At 35.6% G+C, this 19,579-nt stretch overlaps 1 long non-coding RNA gene across 1 annotated transcript in view; it reads left to right on the plus strand.

Annotated features, from left to right (window-relative positions):
- LOC109027979 (uncharacterized) overlaps positions 1–19,579 on the plus strand; it is a 168,125-nt gene that overhangs the window by 21,134 nt on the left and 127,412 nt on the right. Inside the window, exon 2 of the long non-coding RNA XR_002007032.1 lies at positions 3,343–3,433. This is a non-coding gene — a long non-coding RNA (uncharacterized lncRNA). The remainder of the gene's footprint in view (positions 1–3,342; positions 3,434–19,579) is intronic.

Genomic DNA, 19,579 nt, shown 5'->3' on the forward strand with positions numbered 1-19,579 from the left:
ATCAAACTCTTATAAAAGTTTACGTTATATGTTTATTAAATCTAGGCTATATGTAAAGACTCATGTAGGAGATTTCTTAACAGGACTCCAAAAAGCACTAATCCTAAGAAAATATGTTAAGCTGTACTACATTAAATTTAAGAACTTCTGTCTGTCAAAAAATACATTTAAGAGAAACAAAGCAAGTGGGATGGCCAACCATCCCAGTTTGCCCAGGACTAAGGGCTTTCTTGCAACATAAATTTTTAGTGCTAAAACTGGAAGAGTCCTAGACAAATCAGGATGGTCACTCTAAAGACAAGCAGCAAAGGAGTGACAATATTTGCAAAATGTCTGTAGGATCTGACAACTGGGACCACCTGCATCTACAGGGCTTAGTTCTCAAGACTGGAAACAGACCACTTACAATTTGTTCTGAAAAGTTTGCCAAGAAAGATAAGACTGAAAACAATACATAACTTCACTACTTGCTTCAGGAAATTCATGAAAACTAATTTGTCCAAAGAGTAGATTACTCATCTAGAAAAACAGCCCCCTTCTCAGTACAGTAGTTTGCTTACTTAGTGGAAAATCTCATAAAACAACTGTTTGTTTATGAAGACTCACTTTATGACCGTTGCCTTGTTGTCCCTCAGTCCTATACTAATTTATTATGAATTTTTCCCAGTCCCAATCAGATGTCTGTATTGAAAGATTCATAAATCATTTGATTTTAGATTTTAAAAAATTCCACGGATATCCGCTCTTGTCTTCCCTTTTCTGAGACTGAAGAGTGTCAAACTGATGCTTTTCATCACAATAGTAGGTTAAGATATTTGGTTTTGCTTGATCATTAGGTTAATTTAATAGTCTTTGAGGGGAGTTGGCAGTTGACAAGTCTCTTATGAATTCTTAAACATATAAGAAAATGAGAAGATCACCCAATATAAAAATTGGCAAAAGACTTGAACAAGCAGTTTACAAAAGAAAATACACACATAGCTAACAAACATAAAAAGGGCTCAACTTCATTAGACATCAAGAAAATGCACATTAATATTGTCCAGCAGAATGACTCAAATTACAAAGTGCTGGGGAAGAATATTATACATTGTTGATGGGAGTGTAAATTGGTGCAGTTACTTTGGAAAATAGTTTGGTATTATCAGTAAAAAACAAACATTTGTGTATTTTATGAATCAGAATTTCCACTCCTAGGCATAACACCCCCAAATATACAATGAATATGTACACCAAAAGACATGCACAAGAATACTAACAGTAGTATCATTTGTTAGAATCCCAAATATTCATCAACAGTAGAACAGAGAAAGTATTGTATGTTTATACAATAGTTCATAGCAATTAAATTGAATAAACTACAGATTTTGCAACAATATGGGTTAAGTACACAAACATAATATTGAGATAAAGAAATTGGTCACAAAAGAGTACCTATTGTGTGAGTCCATTAATGTAGAATTCAAAATATTCCAAACTAATCTCTGGTATTAGAAATCAGGATAATGGTTACCTTTTGGGGGGTTACAACAGGAAGCGATCTGGACAGGCTTCTGGGATACTAGCAATGCTTTATTTCTGGAACTAGATGATGATTACACAGGTGTGCTCATTTAGTGATGACTGAACTGTACAGTTATTAGCCACTTATTGGTATGTATGTGTTCCAGTTATCTATTTCTTTGCAACAAATCATCTCCATTGCAGTGACGTGAAACAAGAACAATCATTTATCATTTTTATGAATCTGCAATTTGGGCTGGGCTTAGTAGGGACAGTTCGTCTCTGTTCCTTGCTTCATCAGCTGGAGTGGCTTGAAGACCAAGAAGGCTTCAAGGCTGAGGGCTGGAATCATCAGAGGACTCCTTGCTCACATATCTGCCTATTAATGCTGACTACTGGCTGGGGCCTCATCTGAGGCTTTTGGCTAGAATGCCTACGAAGGGCTTTTCCATATGGCTGCTTGGCTTTCTCATAGCATGGTGGCTGGGTGTCAAGAGTGAGCCTACTAATAGAGCAAGGTATTTTTATGATCTAGTGACTCAGTGTTGCCTCCACCATACTCCAATTGTTAAGGCAAGTCTATTCAGGTTCAAAGGAAGGGCATAGACCTCACTGCTCAATGGCAGGAAAGTCAATGTCACCTGTAAGAATATTATGTGGGATGGTATATATTATCGTGGACTTCTTTGAAAAATACAATTTGCGGAAGTGTGGTAGAGTTTTTTAAAAAGTACGCTAAAGACATTGCAAGTTAAAAAATATAAAACAGCAACCCCTGGCGGTTATTTTAAAGCAGAGGGAGTCCACGTGAAAAGCAATGCATCAAAGGGAGAAAATGGCAATCTGGAGATATCAACTCTTACAAATTAACTCATTTATTTGTTAATAACTCGTTAAACATTCAGTGTTTGCCAAGTTCTAGGGGATATAGAAATGGGAAAATCAAGGTTCTTGCTCTTAAGAAACTCACCTAACATGGCAAATAGCTCCATCATAATTTTAGTACCATTGTTTAACTTTGGGAGCATGCCTTGTGCTAGCACAGTAAGTAATTGTTAGAAGAGATGGCCTGATCAGAGGCCCTTACAATATTTGCTATCACAATGTTTTCCTGGGTGTGGCCTATATGGTCAGTGTGTATAGTCTGCTTGAATCTGGTATGCAGATGTGCCAATCACTTGCACCTGGCAAGCCCCATTATTGCTATTCACACTATCATTGATTTAAATAACCGTGGTGCTTAACTTCTCAAGGATACCACTCTGGAGGGTATACAGATTTAGCTAGAATTAAAGTAAACTGGGGCAGTGTATTTGGTTACAGAATATAGCAATGTGTCCTACTAAGGGCAGCATCTCTGTCAGGGGAAAGCTATATTTAACTCACTCTTTTTTAATTGCTTTGATGTAGTGCTATGAACATTAAAATTTAATCTCATTGGAAATGTCCCCTTTTTATAGATCCCAGGCCTTTCTCAGATTTAAAAAAAAATGCATTTACCTCATTTTAGCAAAGAGTAAAGACTACATCATGCAAAAGAATATTAACAGAAAATATATTGTTTTAAAATGATGCATGTTTCAATATCTAAGACATAAAATAGGTAAGTAAATAAATTTTAATAAGGTTAGCATAGTTACACATTTATTTCCTCTTTTATAAACCCAGAAGAGAATGGGACACAAAGTATAATCGTGTAAACTTGGAGCATTAGCTAGTAGGATGCCACAAATAAAGTGGGTCATGAAGATTTTCAGGATATACAGAAAGTATTTATATTTGTGACATATAGACAATATGGATGTGATGGCTCATTTGTAAAAATTCTCTTATTTGCAGAGTGCAGAAGCATCTTCAGTTGGAGAGCCATTGCCTCTTGCTGTGAAATATTTGGGAATCTTCAGAAACCATGCAGAATAACCTGCTAAAGGTAATAATCATACAGAATTAGATTCTGATGCTTGCTTGGGAAGGTATGTGGTGGTTTCTCCCACCAAAGTAAAAATGTCTTCTTATCTGGAAAACTGCAGTGACTCTCCACCCCTCTGCCCTGGTCCTTTCCATTGTTAGACTATTTCTTGCTGTACTGAATTGAATCTTCCTTTTATCAATTATTTCCCTTTAGGTTGATGAGTGAAAATCCATCTTAAGATGGATTGAAGTACTGCTTTCCAAATGTTGAAGATAACTCTCATGTCTACTTATCCAGAGGAAAACATTTACATATTTCTATATTCTTCAGACTCTTCTATGGCTTTTTCATAGTATCAACATAGGTAAACTCATTAGTCTGTTGTGAAACAAACAAAAGGTGCTACTCTAGGTAATGGGCTAGGTACTTACAAACACATATTTTCATTTTATTTTTATAGTAATCTGAGGAATATGTGATCAATCAGTAGTCTGAACGGTAAGGTTAAGTAAGTTGCTCCAACCAGAGTAGTGAGTGGCTGAGCTGGTATTCCTAAGCAGAGCCTTTGACTTCATCTTCAGGTGTCTCCACTTCTCCATTGCTACTGTAAGAGTGACTGGCCACCTATGAGATACTAATTAAAGGGTTGGCATTTACAGCAGCAGTGCTCAGACTTGAGTGGGTGGCAGAGTCACCTGGGGGGGCATGTTGAAACACAGATTTCTGCATCCTACTCCAGAGTTTCAGATTCAGCATGTCTGGGATGAGGCCCAAGAATGTGCATTTCTACACATCTCCAGATGGTGCTAATGCTGATGTCTGGAGACCACATTTCGAGAATCACTGATTTAGAGTTCCTCAGCATTTGTCTGCAGGACCCTGTAATCAGATCAATACCCTTGATTAATAGGAAAACAAGAGAAAGCACTGCCTTTCCCAGGAAGCCTACTCTCATGTAGTAAGGCCTCTTCTGCCCCCTACACCATCCTCCAACTTCCCTGTCTTCACACTCTCACAAGCCATCACCCTTTTAATTCTATAATCAACTAAGCCTATCTCTGTTATTGCATTTGTCACAATGTTTGCAAAATATATATTTTCTCCCTTTTCCCCAACAAGATTGTGGGGCTCTTAAGGGCAGAGGCTATTTGATTTCTTTCTGTACCCCTGACATCTAGAAAAGAGTTTAACATTCAGCAGAAACTGAATTTTAAAATGAACGAGGGAAAAAATATGGCTTGGTAATTACATTTCTGGGAACCAGAAAGCTATGAACATAACTGGTATGTCTTTGACAACATAAGAATTCAAAAAACATTTGAAAGGTGTGTGCCAAAATGAAAGAGATAAAACTCATAAAGAAAATGCAAATTTTCAAATTCAGATTCAAAAGTCACTTGATTAAATACAGAATAGAGACAAACAGTCTTTGTTGAGGTTGATGTGAAAAATTCTTAGGGGGTTTTAGTTCAGTATGAATGAATAGTATGAAGTGACTGCTAGAACAATTACTACAACTATGAGCTTTATATAGAGAGGTAGAGTATTTAGATTTAATACAGTCACGGTATTTGCTACGTTTTTAGTTTAAAGGCAATATCAGTGTTTGAAAGAAAGGAGCCTAGCAGGAGGCTGGGTTCATGTTCCCAATACCTCCTTATTATACCAAAGCCAGATTTAACTATAAAGCACATAGTCTTTCATTTGGTCTCTTTTAATTTTACTTCAGAAAGATTTCATTGATTTTTTTCTTTTTTAATTTAAGAGCAGCAAACTTTTTCCTGTAGTTTCTCTTTTCTTTTTCCAGCTTGGAGGAAGCTGTAGCCAATTTCTTCTTATAGCATTTACCATTGAAAATTGACTTCCATTGTTCATGCCTCTTTCACCAACTCCTAATATTTTGAAATGGGTCTCTTTTGAACTTAAAAGTTCATAAGTTTAGTCTTAGTTCGGGTAAGAAGATTACTGAAGGAAAAACATGGCTTAAATGAAAACCATTTATTTTTTCCTAGCTATCTACATAGACTAGCTAACTAATTTCCAATCTGAAAAAAAGTCCTGATAACTCTTTTAGGAAATATTGAATTTAAAAATAAGTGATATTTAAAACTGAAAAAACAAAATTCTTAGTTTCAGAAAAAGTAAAAACCAGAAATGGAAAAAAAAATTGTAGCTGGTCAGCTGCTCCCATTCTGAGTTTGAATTGGGCATAAAACATAGCATTTAAAAAAGGGTTCGAGAGAAGTTGGTGCTTTTTTTTCTTTTATGGCATGATTCTATTTGTATAATTCTCTGGCCTCCCATTCTCTATTTTCTTTGCTGGACAGGACATTTACTTATCGGTCCGAAATTGTCCTCCTTGTAGTTATTCCCAAAGTCTCAGTTCTTGACTCCTAGCTCTTCCCTTTCCATGTTCTTCTTCAGAAAAAAATACCTTTTCCCATTGTACTTTTTAAATAGCTTTAACTCTCACCATCATGTAGCTGATTTTAATGCATAACATCCAATTCTATTTTTAACCTTAGATTCAGTTCCATATTTTTAGCTGTCTACTTAATTTCATGTGAATGCCTTTAATTATCTCAAATTTATTGTTCTTTCCATTGGGATATATTACCTTTCTGCTCCAGACAGATATTTCTCCTAAATTTTTTAGCCTTACCAAAGCACCATCATGCTCTAGATTAATTAAATTTAAACTTTTATATCAACTTCAAAATATTTTCTTTTTTCACCCTTTGTGTGTAGCTAGTCATCAACTTCTTTTATTGTTTCTTCCAAAAAATGCCTTTTTTTCCCATGCCCATTGCTGTAGTCAGAGTTCAGACTCTCCTTGTGGATTATCTCAGTCACTCACTCACTGTTCCCGCTTAGTGCAACTGCTCCATCCCCAAAATCAGGAACTTGCAGTGCTCCCTAGCAAGTGCCTTACCACATCCTGTCCCCAACTGGAGCATGGCTGGGCAATTTATTTAAGCCAGGAATTTGGAGTTGGAGTCTCAAATGACAGGCAGATGAACAAAGGTCATGTTGGATGGGAATAACTGCTTTTTGTCTATGTGTATACTGTGTAGGTGATAGGCAAGCTAAAGGGTACTAAGAGAAGCAAGAATGTTTTGCTACCTAGCAGAGAGGGGGCTGGGCCAAGAGTCAGTGACTTCCTGAGATATTGAGGGAGGAGCCTCACTTGCTGGCTTCTGGTCAAGCCTCTGGGTGGCTTGACCTAGTTTCTTTCTTGTCCTGAGATACTTGTGAGTTTGCAGCTTGAATTCTTGTACTGTCTCCCTTTACTTAAGTTAACTGGATTGAGATTTTGTTTCTTGCAAAAAAACATGTCCTTACCCCAGTACCACTTTTCAGTCAATCACACATGGGTTGTAGTCATAGCTTTTTAGTTCACTTCATTAACACTAAGATGTAGGGATTTAAATCATTCTTACATTCACCTGCTAGATTAATATTCCTAAGTAAATTATCGGATTCCTGTTAAAAAGTCTAACCCTCTAGAAGTGCACCTCTGACCGCTACCAAAAATCAAGCACCTCTTCCTGGCTTTTATTAATTAGAAAATACAGATTCAGCTTTACATATTTAATCAAATTTCTCCCTTCTATCAATATAAACCCTCCACCCAGTCAGGCTGGTTTATCCCAGAAATGCCATGTGCATTCCTCACTCCATGATTTGAAATGTGGCCTTCACTTGAAATGCTGCTGCATTATCTCCTCCACCTGTCCAGGTCCTACCTGTCATTTCTACACCTTTGGCCTGATATAGGTCCATGCTTCAGCAAACATACAGCTGGCAAATTATCCTTTAAAACTTAGGCCAGGCGTGGGGGCTCACGCCTGTAATCCTGGCACTTTGGGAGGCTAAGGCTGGTGGATCATGAGGTCAGGAGTTAGAGACCAGCCTGGCCAACATGGTGAAACCCCATCTCTACTAAAAATACAAAAATTAGCTGGGCGTGGTGGTGGGCAGCTGTAGATACTCGGGGAGCTGAGGCAGGAGAATTGCTTGAAACCGGAAGGCGGAGGAAGCAGTGAGCCGAGATCGCACCACTGCACTCCAGCCTAGGTGACAGAGTGAGACTCTATCTCAAAACAAAACAAAACAAAAACAAAAAATTTAGTTCAGGCATTATCTGATTTAGAAAGCTTTCTCTGATCCCTGTACTTCAACAATGCTCCCCTATCTGTATAATTGCCCTAATATTGTATTGACATCACGTTTTATATATTTATGTTTCCCAGAATAACTGTGTGTACCATTAAGTCAGGGCATAAATAAACTTTATGTCCTTTGAAATTAACAGAGTGCTTGGTAGAGAGTCAGTTCTTAGTGAATGAATGCCAAATGAGTGAATGAATGAATGAACAAATGTCTGCCTTTTAAGACTCAAGTTAAGTTCAACCTTCCCAATGAAGCCTTCTCCCATTATTCTCAGCATTTACTAATGTTCTTTTCTTCCACACACAGATTTTGCTACGCAATTTAGTATTCAATTACATAATTTTCATGCTTTTCAAATTTTGTTTTATCTTCTAATCTTCTTTTTCTTAACCCGATTAAAATTTCTTGAATGTTAGGAAACATGCCATTGTCTTATTCTGTGTTATTTTCCACACTGTTTAGTAGGGAATATATGCCGTTGTTCACATTTGTTGAGTATAATTGCTCAAGAGCTATATCTCTGAAAGAATTAGAGTTGGTGTCTGATGTAATTGGTCTAGAATTACTTCTGCAAATATATTTATACTTCATCTGAAATAAAAGATACAGCATCCAAAAACATTGTTCCTCATTGGCACAACACAGTAATGTCACTTCCTTTCTGTATCTGATCTTTCTTTTTTCTCATTTGGCAGCGATTTTATAGTAATAAGTCTCATCCTAACAAACGCCAGTCTAGGGGGCCAACATGTTCCTTTGCTTTATGTCTCATAGTTAAGCCTCTGATTTGGTTGAAACACTGTCGAAATATAGGAGAGAATTGTTGTGATTCATCCTGATTTAGAAAGTTCACATTTGCCAAAATCCACCTTCTTTGTCAGATGCTCATTTTGAAACTTGAGAAATTTGGCTAGAAATGAGTACTAATTTGAGAATGGTGCCAAAAGGTAGGAACTAATTAAAAAATGAAAAGAAAATACAAAAACCCAAAACCAAACAGAGCTCCTTTACTTTAATCAATGTTCTTCAAAAGGTAATTTTTTTGCTGTTAGTTAGAGGGCCATGAAAAATAAGGAGTTCTTTTTTAAAAAGACAATAAAAATTGATGTGATTTCTATTAAGTCAAGATTAAGTATGTTAATCAGTTTCTTTGAAAAAACAAAAGATTGACTTCATAATTTTAAATCAGAAATATATTAAAAGTCAAGAAAAACATCCCTTGTATAATTACCTACTGTAATTGCATCTAATTTTTAATAAAAAATTTAGTTAAAAACTATCCATATGGGAAAGAGTAATTCATCCTAATTCATATGAGATATTGTTGGCACTAGAGTGAGACTTGAGAAAAGTTCAGACCATTTTAATAATCTTCTTTCCCCTACCCAGTATTAATAAATTTAAAGGCAACTGGACACTTGGAAATAATCTTTCTCTGGTCTTTCTAAATGAAAAGCTGTCAAGGCATCACTATTTGGGTTGCTGTTGCAGTGATACCGTAACTGTAGCAACCGTATGCTGATGAACCAGCTTCTATCAGGAATGTGTTTTATAAATTCCCATGAGGCTTCAGCAGCTTGGTAAGCCAAAGGGGAACATATTTCAAATTAATTGTTCCCATTTTATGTGATAAAAAAAATCAGCCAGGCTCCTCTGTGACAAACCTGCTTTATTGTGTCAGTAATGGAACCACACATTTAATTGACAAATGACAGTTTCTTGCTGTTCTATTTCCTTTGTTATTTATTATATTATGAGTGGGTGTCTGTGGTGCTGAGAATGCCTATGGTGGTAGGAAGGCAGTGTAAATATGGTCAGTTCTGTTAGTGTACCAAACAGGAGTCCCTTACCTTACCCTATAATATTGTTTTTCACTGTTTGTTTATACCTTGAATTTTAGTAAACTGAGTTATATTTTTCATCCACAAGGGGGTTTCCTTTTGAAGGAAATCATATCATGACTTTTTCTAAAGTAAAAGGTCCCTTTGTATTATAATACAAACAATTGGTCAAGAGAAAAGGAGAACTCAGATTCAGTAGGGTTATACTTGAGAAGAACTAGGAAATCTAGCCAGAACTCCATGACCATTAAGCTTTATCACCTAGGGAAAGCACAATTTGAATTCGAATCTCTAAGAGTCTTGCTTTTAATCTCTGTGGAAGAGACGTTAACTTTAAAAGCTGATATTTTTAGCATAATCTATTATACCATATTTTTAACAAATATGTTTACTTATTGTTTGAGCTTGGACTGTTAAAACATAAATATAATACATGGGGTGGCTTAAACACCACATTTATTTCTCGCCATTTTGGAGGCTGAAAGGACCTCCAAAGGTCAAGGTGCCAGCAAATCTGGTGTCTATTAAGGGGTGGAGTACTAGCGTCCAGACTACTGTCTTCTCATTGTATCCTCACATGATGGAGAGAAATGAGAGAAACAGAGCGTTCTCTCCAGTCTCTTCTTATAAAATAACTAATCCCATCTGAGAGCTCCACCCTCATGACCTAATTACTTCCCAAGGGCCTCATCTCCAAATACCAACATACTGAGTTTCAATATATGAATTTTAGGGGGACACAAACATTCAGTTCATGAGACGTATAATAGACTATGTAATAAAAATAAAAATAAGTTTTTGCATAGAATGTATTAGAATGTTGCTCCCTCACTAACAATGAGGAAAATACATATAAACTACAAATATGACTTTTTAAAATCTGTCAGTGGGCTGAGGTCCTAGATAAATCAAGTCACCTCAAATCCAAGGAGGGCAGATCCCCCACCCCCCAACCTCCTGCAAGGAGAGATGGAACACATGTACTACCTCCACTGTGGGAGTTATGGTAGGAGGAAAGGGCCACCCCATAAGAGGGAAGAAAGAATTAGCTAAAATTGTATGAATTGTCAAAGGTTGAGATTCAGCTAGTGTGACAGTATAGACTTTCTGGGAGCCTCAGACCCAAGGGGCATTTGCAGCACCCTCACAGACTATATACCATTTCCACTGAGTGTTCATGAAAAACAATTAGGGGTTGAACATGAGGATAGGTCTGTCACACTCAGGGCAAAGAACCAGGGTTGCTGGAGAAAGAGACAAAAAAACTCCCTTACTCCTGGGCAGGAAAGAGGGCTGAACCAATACTAATACCATTAGAGGTCTCCTGCTTCTATGGAAGGGACAGAAAACATATGCTCTCACAAAGCACCACCACAGACACAGGCAGAGTTTGACTGCTGTGGGGAAGAGGGAAAGGAATATGATAAAACCCCACCTGAAGGCTCAGGCTCACAGGGCTTCCTTAGGATTGATGCTCAACCAGGACAACAGGGCCCTCTCTCTGCTAGCCTAGCAAGCAGTGACAGCCTATTTCAGCCTACCCCTGAAGGAAGGGCAAGAGGCTGGGGAGAGGCCTCTCCCCCTCACCCCTGTGGCAAAGGTATAAAGGAGTGATTGTAAGATGAGGATGAATCACAAATACTGAGAAAAACCTCATAGCAATCTCACCTCCCAGCCTAAACTCAGGGCATTCTTAGAACAATTTGATGCCTTATAGAGCACTGAAGATATTCATATCAACAAGGAAATCTAAACTCAACTAAATAACTAAATTCTGATTAGATTGATACAATCCCTCTTACTAAGTGCCTGAAAAGATCTGTGCCCATTTATAGGCACATATACTATTTACCTCAGTCTTTTCCAAACAATACCATAGACTGGTCTAAAATATGTGTAATTACAATCCAAGATGAGTAAGAGTGAAGACAAAACAGAAGAAATTTTTTTTTTATGTTAGAAATCATTTTTTTATTTGAAAATTAAGCTTCATTCAATTGTGTGGTTCTGTTTAGTCTAGTGGATTTCTGAGTGTTCAAGGATGGTTAATATCTGCCAATGAAGGCATAAGGGAATTGGTACATCATAACAATAGAACAGGATGAAAGTTTTAAATATATCTTTCAATGAGGATGAAAGATCAGTATACTCCATTTAAGAATATATATGGAATTATTAAATGAAGTTTCATTGTGTTGCTGACTACCTTTCAGTAATTTATTTCTTTTTTTTTATTATACTTTAAGTTTTAGGGTACATGTGCACATTGTGCAGGTTAGTTACATATGTATACATGTGCCATGCTGGTGCGCTGCACCCACTAACTCGTCATCTAGCATTAGGTATATCTCCCAATGCTATCGCTCCCCCCTCCCCGCACCCCAACACAGTCCCCAGAGTGTGATATTCCCCTTCCTGTGTCCATGTGATCTCATTGTTCTATTCCCACCTATGAGTGAGAATATGCAGTGTTTGGTTTTTTGTTCTTGCGATAGTTTACTGAGAATGATGATTTCCAATTTCATCCATGTCCCTACAAAGGACATGAACTCATCCTTTTTTATGGCTGCATAGTATTCCATGGTGTATATGTGCCACATTTTCTTAATCCAGTCTATCATTGTTGGACATTTGGGTTGGTTCCAAGTCTTTGCTATTGTGAATAATGCCGCAATAAACATACATGTGCATGTGTCTTTATAGCAGCAAGATTTATAGTTCTTTGGGTATATACCCAGTAATGGGATGGCTGGGTCAAATGGTATTTCTAGTTCTAGATCCCTGAGGAATCGCCACACTGACTTCCACAATGGTTGAACTAGTTTACAGTCCCACCAACAGTGTAAAAGTGTTCCTATTTCTCCACAACCTCTCCAGCACCTGTTGTTTCCTGACTTTTTAATGATTGCCATTCTAACTGGTGTGAGATGGTATCTCATTGTGGTTTTGATTTGCATTTCTCTGATGGCCAGTGATGATGAGCATTTTTTCATGTGTTTTTTGGCTGCATAAATGTCTTCTTTTGAGAAGTGTCTGTTCATGTCCTTCGCCCACTTTTTGATGGGGTTGTTTGTTTTTTTCTTGTAAATTTGTTTGAGTTCATTGTAGATTCTGGATATTAGCCCTTTGTCAGATGAGTAGGTTGCGAAAACTTTCTCCCATTTTGTAGGTTGCCTGTTCACTCTGATGGTAGTTTCTAGGGTAGGAAGAATCAATATCGTGAAAATGGCCATACTGCCCAAGGTAATTTACAGATTCAATGCCATCCCCATCAAGCTACCAATGACTTTCTTCACAGAATTGGAAAAAAACTACTTTAAAGTTTATATGGAACCAAAAAAGAGCCCGCATGGCCAAGGCAATCCTAAGCCAAAAGAACAAAGCTGGAGGCATCACACTACCTGACTTCAAACTATACTACAAGGCTACAGTAACCAAAACAGCATGGTACTGGTACCAAAACAGAGATATAGATCAATGGAACAGAACAGAGCCCTCAGAAATAACGCCACATATCCACAACTATCTGATCTTTGACAAACCTGAGAAAAACAAGCAATGGGAAAAGGATTCCCTATTTAATAAATGGTGCTGGGAAAACTGGCTAGCCATATGTAGAAAGCTGAAACTGGATCCCTTCCTTACATCTTATACAAAAATCAATTCAAGATGGAGTAAAGACTTAAACGTTAGACCTAAAACCATAAAAACCCTAGAAGAAAACCTAGGCATCACCATTCAGGACATAGGCATGGGCAAGGACTTCATGTCCAAAACACCAAAAGCAATGGCAACAAAAGCCAAAATTGACAAATGGGATCTAATTAAACTAAAGAGCTTCTGCACAGCAAAAGAAAACAGAAGAAATATTTAAAGAAATAATAGTGTAGTTTTTTTCCCAAAATAAAGACATTAAGCCATGTGTTCAAGAGATACCAAGAATCACAAACAAGAATTAAAATACACATACACACACACAAACACACACATAAACTAGACACATCATATTCAAACTGCTGAAAACCAAAGATAAAATGAAAATCTTGAAGGCAACCAGAGGGGGTTAAACACATTACATATGGAAGAACAAAGATAAAAATGACTGTATACATCTCATCCAAAACTATGCAAGCTAGAAGAAAATTGAATAACATCTTTAAAGTTTTGAAAGAAAAAACAAACCCTCTGTCAATTCTTAATTCTATGACAATGATAATTTATTTCAGATGCAAACAAGAACTAAAGCATTTTTAAGACAATCTAAAGTTTAGAGAAGTGATTTCCATCAGATTCATGCTAGAAGAAATATTAAAGAATGTCTTTCAGGCAGATGTGAATCAGAAACATGTACCTACAAAAAGAAATGAAGAGTTCCAGATATTGTAAAAAGTTAACGTAAATATTTAAAAGTTTTCTTATTTTTATTTACTGAAAAAGATAAGTGATTAAAGAAAAATTGTAAAATATTGTATTTATAACGTAAAATTAAAATGTATGACAACAATAACACAAAGATGGGAGAAAGGTTTGCGAACACACTGCTATAAGGTTTGCACAGTCTACTTGAAGTGCTGTGATATTATTTGAAGGTAGGTTGTGATAAGTTAAAGATGTATATTGCCTAGGGAAACCACAAAGCAATTAGAAATAGATGTATAAATAAGTCAGTAGTGAAGATAAAGGAATCATTTAAAAAGTACCCAATCCAATAGTAGGCAGACAAAGAGGAGAAAGAGGACAAAGAACAAATGAAAAAATAGAAAACAAAATCTAGCAAGATGGTAGCTAGGGAAAGCACAGAGCAATTAGAAATAGATGGATAAATAAGTCAATAGTGAAGATAAACAAATCATTTAAAAAGTACCCAATCCAATAGTAGGCAGAAAAAGCGGAGAAAGAGGACAAAGGACAGATGAAAAAATAGAAAACAAAATCTAGCAAGATGGTAGATTTAAATCTAACTATGTCAATGATTATATTACATGATCCTAAGCACTCAAATTAAAAGACAAGTTTGCCAAAGTTGAGGAAGGCAGCAGGCAGGACTTACTTCAACGAATTAATTTCAAATATAAAGACATAGCTAGGCTAAAAGTAAAATGATTAAGAAAGATATACAATAAAAATGAATCAAAACAATTCAAGAGAGACTGTGTTGATATTAAATAAATTAGATTTCAGAAAAAGGAATATCTCCACAGAAGAAAGGGACAGTTCATAATGATAAAATGATTAATTTACCAAAAATGCATAAAATCTTAAATGTATATATGGTTACCAGAGAGCTTTAAAATACATGAAGCAAAAACTGATAGACTGAAGGAGAAATAAAGAAAAGCATAATTATTATTTAAGATTTCAACACTCTTCTTTCAATAGTTCATTGAGCAAATAGACAAAATATCAGTAATGACAAGGAAGATCTGAACAACCAATTTTACCAAATTGGCATTTATAGAACATTTAATCCAACAACAGAGAATGCACGTTCTTTTCAAGTAAAAACAGAATATTCAACAGGATAGGCCATATCCTGAACTGTGAAGAAACCTCAACAAATTTAAAAGAATTAAAACCGTACAAAACATGTTCTCTATCCATATTACAATTAAATTAAAAATCAGTGAGAAATCTACCTGGATAATTCCCAAATATTTGGAAATTAAACAACGTACTTCTGATTGAGTCTTTGGTCAAAGTTGAAGTCACGAGGAAAATTGGAAAGTATTTTAAATTGAATGAGAATGAATATGTATATTTATTTGATTTGAGCATACTGGAATTTGAGAGAGACATTGACAGTGTTGCTTCAAGAGAAATTAATAGCTTTAAATGTTTATGCTTGTATTAAATAAAGAAAAGTCTCAAATCAATGATTTAAGCTTCCTCATTAAGAAGTAGAAAAATAAGGGCAAATTAACTCCCACAAAATCAGAAGTAATTTGTTACAGAAATTAATACAATTGAAGAATGAAAAAGAAAAGCAATAAAGTCACTGAAATCAAAAGCTAGTGCTTTGAGAAAATTAATAAAATTGATAAATCTTTACACTAGAATTTTTAAACCTTGACACAACTGAAATTTTGAGCTAGGTAATATTTTCTTTTTCAAGGGCTGCCCTATACAGGATATTTGACAGCATCTCTGACCTCTACCCACTACATGCCTGTAGCATCCCACCAAACTTGTGGGATGATTAAACATGTCTCCAGACAATGTCAAATGTTCTTTGGAAGGCAGTATTGCCCCCAGTTTAGAACCACTTCTCTAGACAGATTGATTTTAAAAAAAAAAAAAGCATACTTAAATGAACAATATCAGAAATGAAAGACGGGTCCTCACTAAAGATCATACTAATATTAAAAAGATAATAAAGGAAATATATGAACTATTTTATGACAGTACAACATCTTACATGAAATGAACAAATTATTTGAAAGACACTACCAAAAATCACTAAATAAGAAATAGAGAATCTGTGTAGTCCTATTTCTATTCAAGAAAACTGCTGGTCCAGATTACTTTGCTGAAAAGTTCTACCAAACATTTAAAGAAGAAATTATTCTTCTACACATACTCTTCCAGAAAATAGGAGAGTAGAAAACACTTCCCAATGCAATTTTCTGTTATCTTTATAGAAAAACCAGCTAAAGACATTGCAATTAAACTACAAACTATATCGATCATAAAGAGAGGACACAAAAATTCTCAATAAAATATTAGCCAACTGAAACCAGCCATATATTAAACAGATATACATCATGAAAAAGTAGGGGTTATTCTTAGGATGTAAAGTTGGTTTGACATTTGAAAGTTTAACAATGCAATTTACTGTGTTAATAAAAATGAAGAAAAATTATATGACTAATCTCAATAGATGAAAAAAAACTTTTAACAAATTCAACATCCATTCATGAATTTAAAAAAGCATCTCAGAAAACTAAAAACGGAAGAGAACATTCTCAAGATAATAAAAGGCATCTATAGAAGTCCTATAGCTAACATTATACTCAATGGTGAAAGATTGAATGCATTCTTCGTAACATTGGGAATATTGCAAAGATGTCTGCTTTTACCTCTCCTACTCAATCTCATTATTTCTATCCAGTCCAACAAAACAAGACAAATGAATATAATATTTGCAGACTGGAAAAGAACTAAATTGTCTCTATTAACAGATATTATGATTGTCTAAGTAGGAAATCTTGAAAATGTATGAAAAAAGCTAGTAGAACTAATAAGTAAGTTTGGCAGAGTTTAGGATATAAAATTAACTGTATTATTATATACCAGCAATAAAAATCTGAAATTATTTTACAATACTACCATTTATAATAGTATCAAAAACACAAACTATTTTGTAAATATAGCAAAATATGTACAAGATTGAATACTGAAAACTTTAAAACATTGAGCAGGAAATCAAAGGGGATTGAAATGAATGGAGATATTCACTATAATCAGGTTTAGAAATATTGAGTTTGGAATACTCAGTATTGTTAAAATGTCAATTCTCCACATGTTGATCTATATTCAGGTTTTTTTGTAGAAGTTTACAAGTATTAAATATTAAATATTAAAATGTATATGGAAAAGCAAAGGAATTAGAATAGCCAAAAATCTTTGAAAAAGAACAAGTTGGAACATTCAAACTATCTGATTTCAAGACTCACTCGAAATCTATAGTAATCAGAACAGTGTGATGTGAGTGAAAGAACAAACACACAGATAAATGGAACAGAATAGAACATTGAGAAATAGAATCATGCAATTGATTTTCAACAAAGGGATCAATATTTTAAGGTAGAAAAATCATCTTTCCAACAAATGATGCCAACATAACTGAACATCCAATTGGAAAAAAGAAAAAATTACTTAGATTTCTATTTCACCCTGTGTACAAAGATGAACCCATAATGAATCACAGAAAAAAAATGTAAAGCCTAACTCTATAAAACTTTTATAAAAAGCAAAGAAGAGCTGGATGCAGTGGCTCATGCCTGTAATCCTGGCACTTTGGGAGGCCAAAGCAGAAGGATCTCTTGAGGCCAGGAGTTCAAGACCAGCCTATTAAAAAAAATTATCTGGGCATGGTGGTGCATACCTGTAATCCTAGATACTCAAGAGACTGAGGTGGAAAGATCCCTGGATCCCAGGAGTTCAATGCTGCAGTGAGCTATAATTGTGTCACTGCACTCCAGCCCAGGTGACAAAGAGAGATCCTTTTTCTGAGAAAACAGCAACAACTACAAAACAAAACAAAACAAAACAAAACAAAACAAAACAAAAAACAAAGAAAAAAATCTGTGGGACTTTGTATTAGGCCAGGATTTATTTATTAGGTAGGACACAAAAAGCATGAATCATTAGAGAAAAAATATGTTAAGAAAATGAAAAAAAAAAAAACCCAAGACTGAACTGGGAAGGAATTGAATCCCTCAATAGACCAACAACAAGCTCTGAAATTGAGTCAGTAATAAATAGCCTACCAACCAACGAAAGCCCAGGACCAGAGAGATTGACAGCTGAATTCTACCAGACGTAAAAAGAAGAAATTGTACCATTCCTGCTGAAACAATTCCAAAAAATTGAGGAGGAGGGATTCCTCCCTAACTCATTCTATGAGACCAGCATCATTCTGATACCAAAACACGGCAAAGACACAACAACAAAACAAAGAAAACTTCAGGCCAATATCTTTGATAAACATCGACACAAAAATCCTCAAAAAATACTGGCAAACCAAATCCAGCAGCACATCAAAAAGCTTATCCACCACAATTAAGTAGGCTTTGTCCCTAGGATGCAAGGTTGGTTCACCATACACAAATCAATAAATGTGACTTGTCACATAAACAGAACTAAAGACAAAAACCACATGATTATCTTAATATTTGCAAAAAAAGTCTTTTGATAAAATTCAACACCCCTTCCTTCATGTTAAAAACTCAATAAACTAGATGTTGAAGGAACATACCACAAAATAGTAAGAGCCATCTCTGACAAACTCACAGCCAGCATCATACTGAATGGGCAAAAGCCAGAAGCATTCCGCTTGAAAACTGAAATAAGACAAGAATACCCTCTCTCACCACTCCTATTCAACACAGTATTGGAAGTCTTGACCAGGGCAATCAGGCAAGAGAAAGAAATAAAAGGCATCCAAATAGAAAGAGAGGAAGTCAAACTATTCCTGTTTGCAGATGACATAATCCTGTATTTAGAAAACCCCACAGTATTGGTCTAAAAGTCTTTAAGCTGATAAACAACTTCAGCAAAGCCTCAGGATACAAAATCAATGTGCAAAAATCACCAGCACTCCTATACACCAACTACAGTCAAGCCAAGAGCCAAATCAGGAACACAATGCCTTTCACAGTTGCCACAAAAAGAATACAATACCTAAGAATACAGCTAATGAGGGAGGTGAAACATCTCTACAAGGAGAACTACAAAACACTGCTCAAAGAAATCAGAAATGACACAATCAAATGGAAAGACCTTCCATGTTCATTGATGAGAAGAATCAATACTGTTAAAATGACCATACTGCCCAAAGCAATTTGTAGATTCAATGCTATTTCTATTAAACTCCAATATCATTCTTCATAGAACTAAAAAAAACTATTTAAAAATTCATATGGAACCAAAAAGAGCCCTAATAGCCAAGGCAATCCTAAACAAAAGGAACAAAGCTGGAGGCATCACGCTACCTGACTTCAAACTATACTACAGGGATACAGTAACCAAAATAGCATGGTACTGGTACAAAAACAGACACACAGACCAATGGGACAGAATACAGAACTGAGAAATAAGGCCACACACCTACAACTGTCTGATCTTTGACAAAAATGACAAAACAAGCAATGGGGAAAAGACTCCTTATTCAATAAATGGTGCTGGGATAGCTGGCTAGCCATCTGCAGAATACTGAAACTCGACTCCTTCCTCACACCATATACAAAAATTAACTCAAGATGGATTAGAGACTTATATGTAAACCCCAAAACTATAAAAACCCTGGAAGACAACCTAGGCAGTACCATTCTAGACATAGGAATGGGCAAAGATTTCATGATGAAGATCAAAAGCAATTGCAACAAAAGCAAAAATTGACAAATGGGATCTAGTTAAACTGAAGAGCTTC

Source organism: Gorilla gorilla, chromosome 7 (assembly GCF_029281585.2).
Source record: "Gorilla gorilla gorilla isolate KB3781 chromosome 7, NHGRI_mGorGor1-v2.1_pri, whole genome shotgun sequence".
Lineage (NCBI taxonomy): Eukaryota > Metazoa > Chordata > Mammalia > Primates > Hominidae > Gorilla > Gorilla gorilla.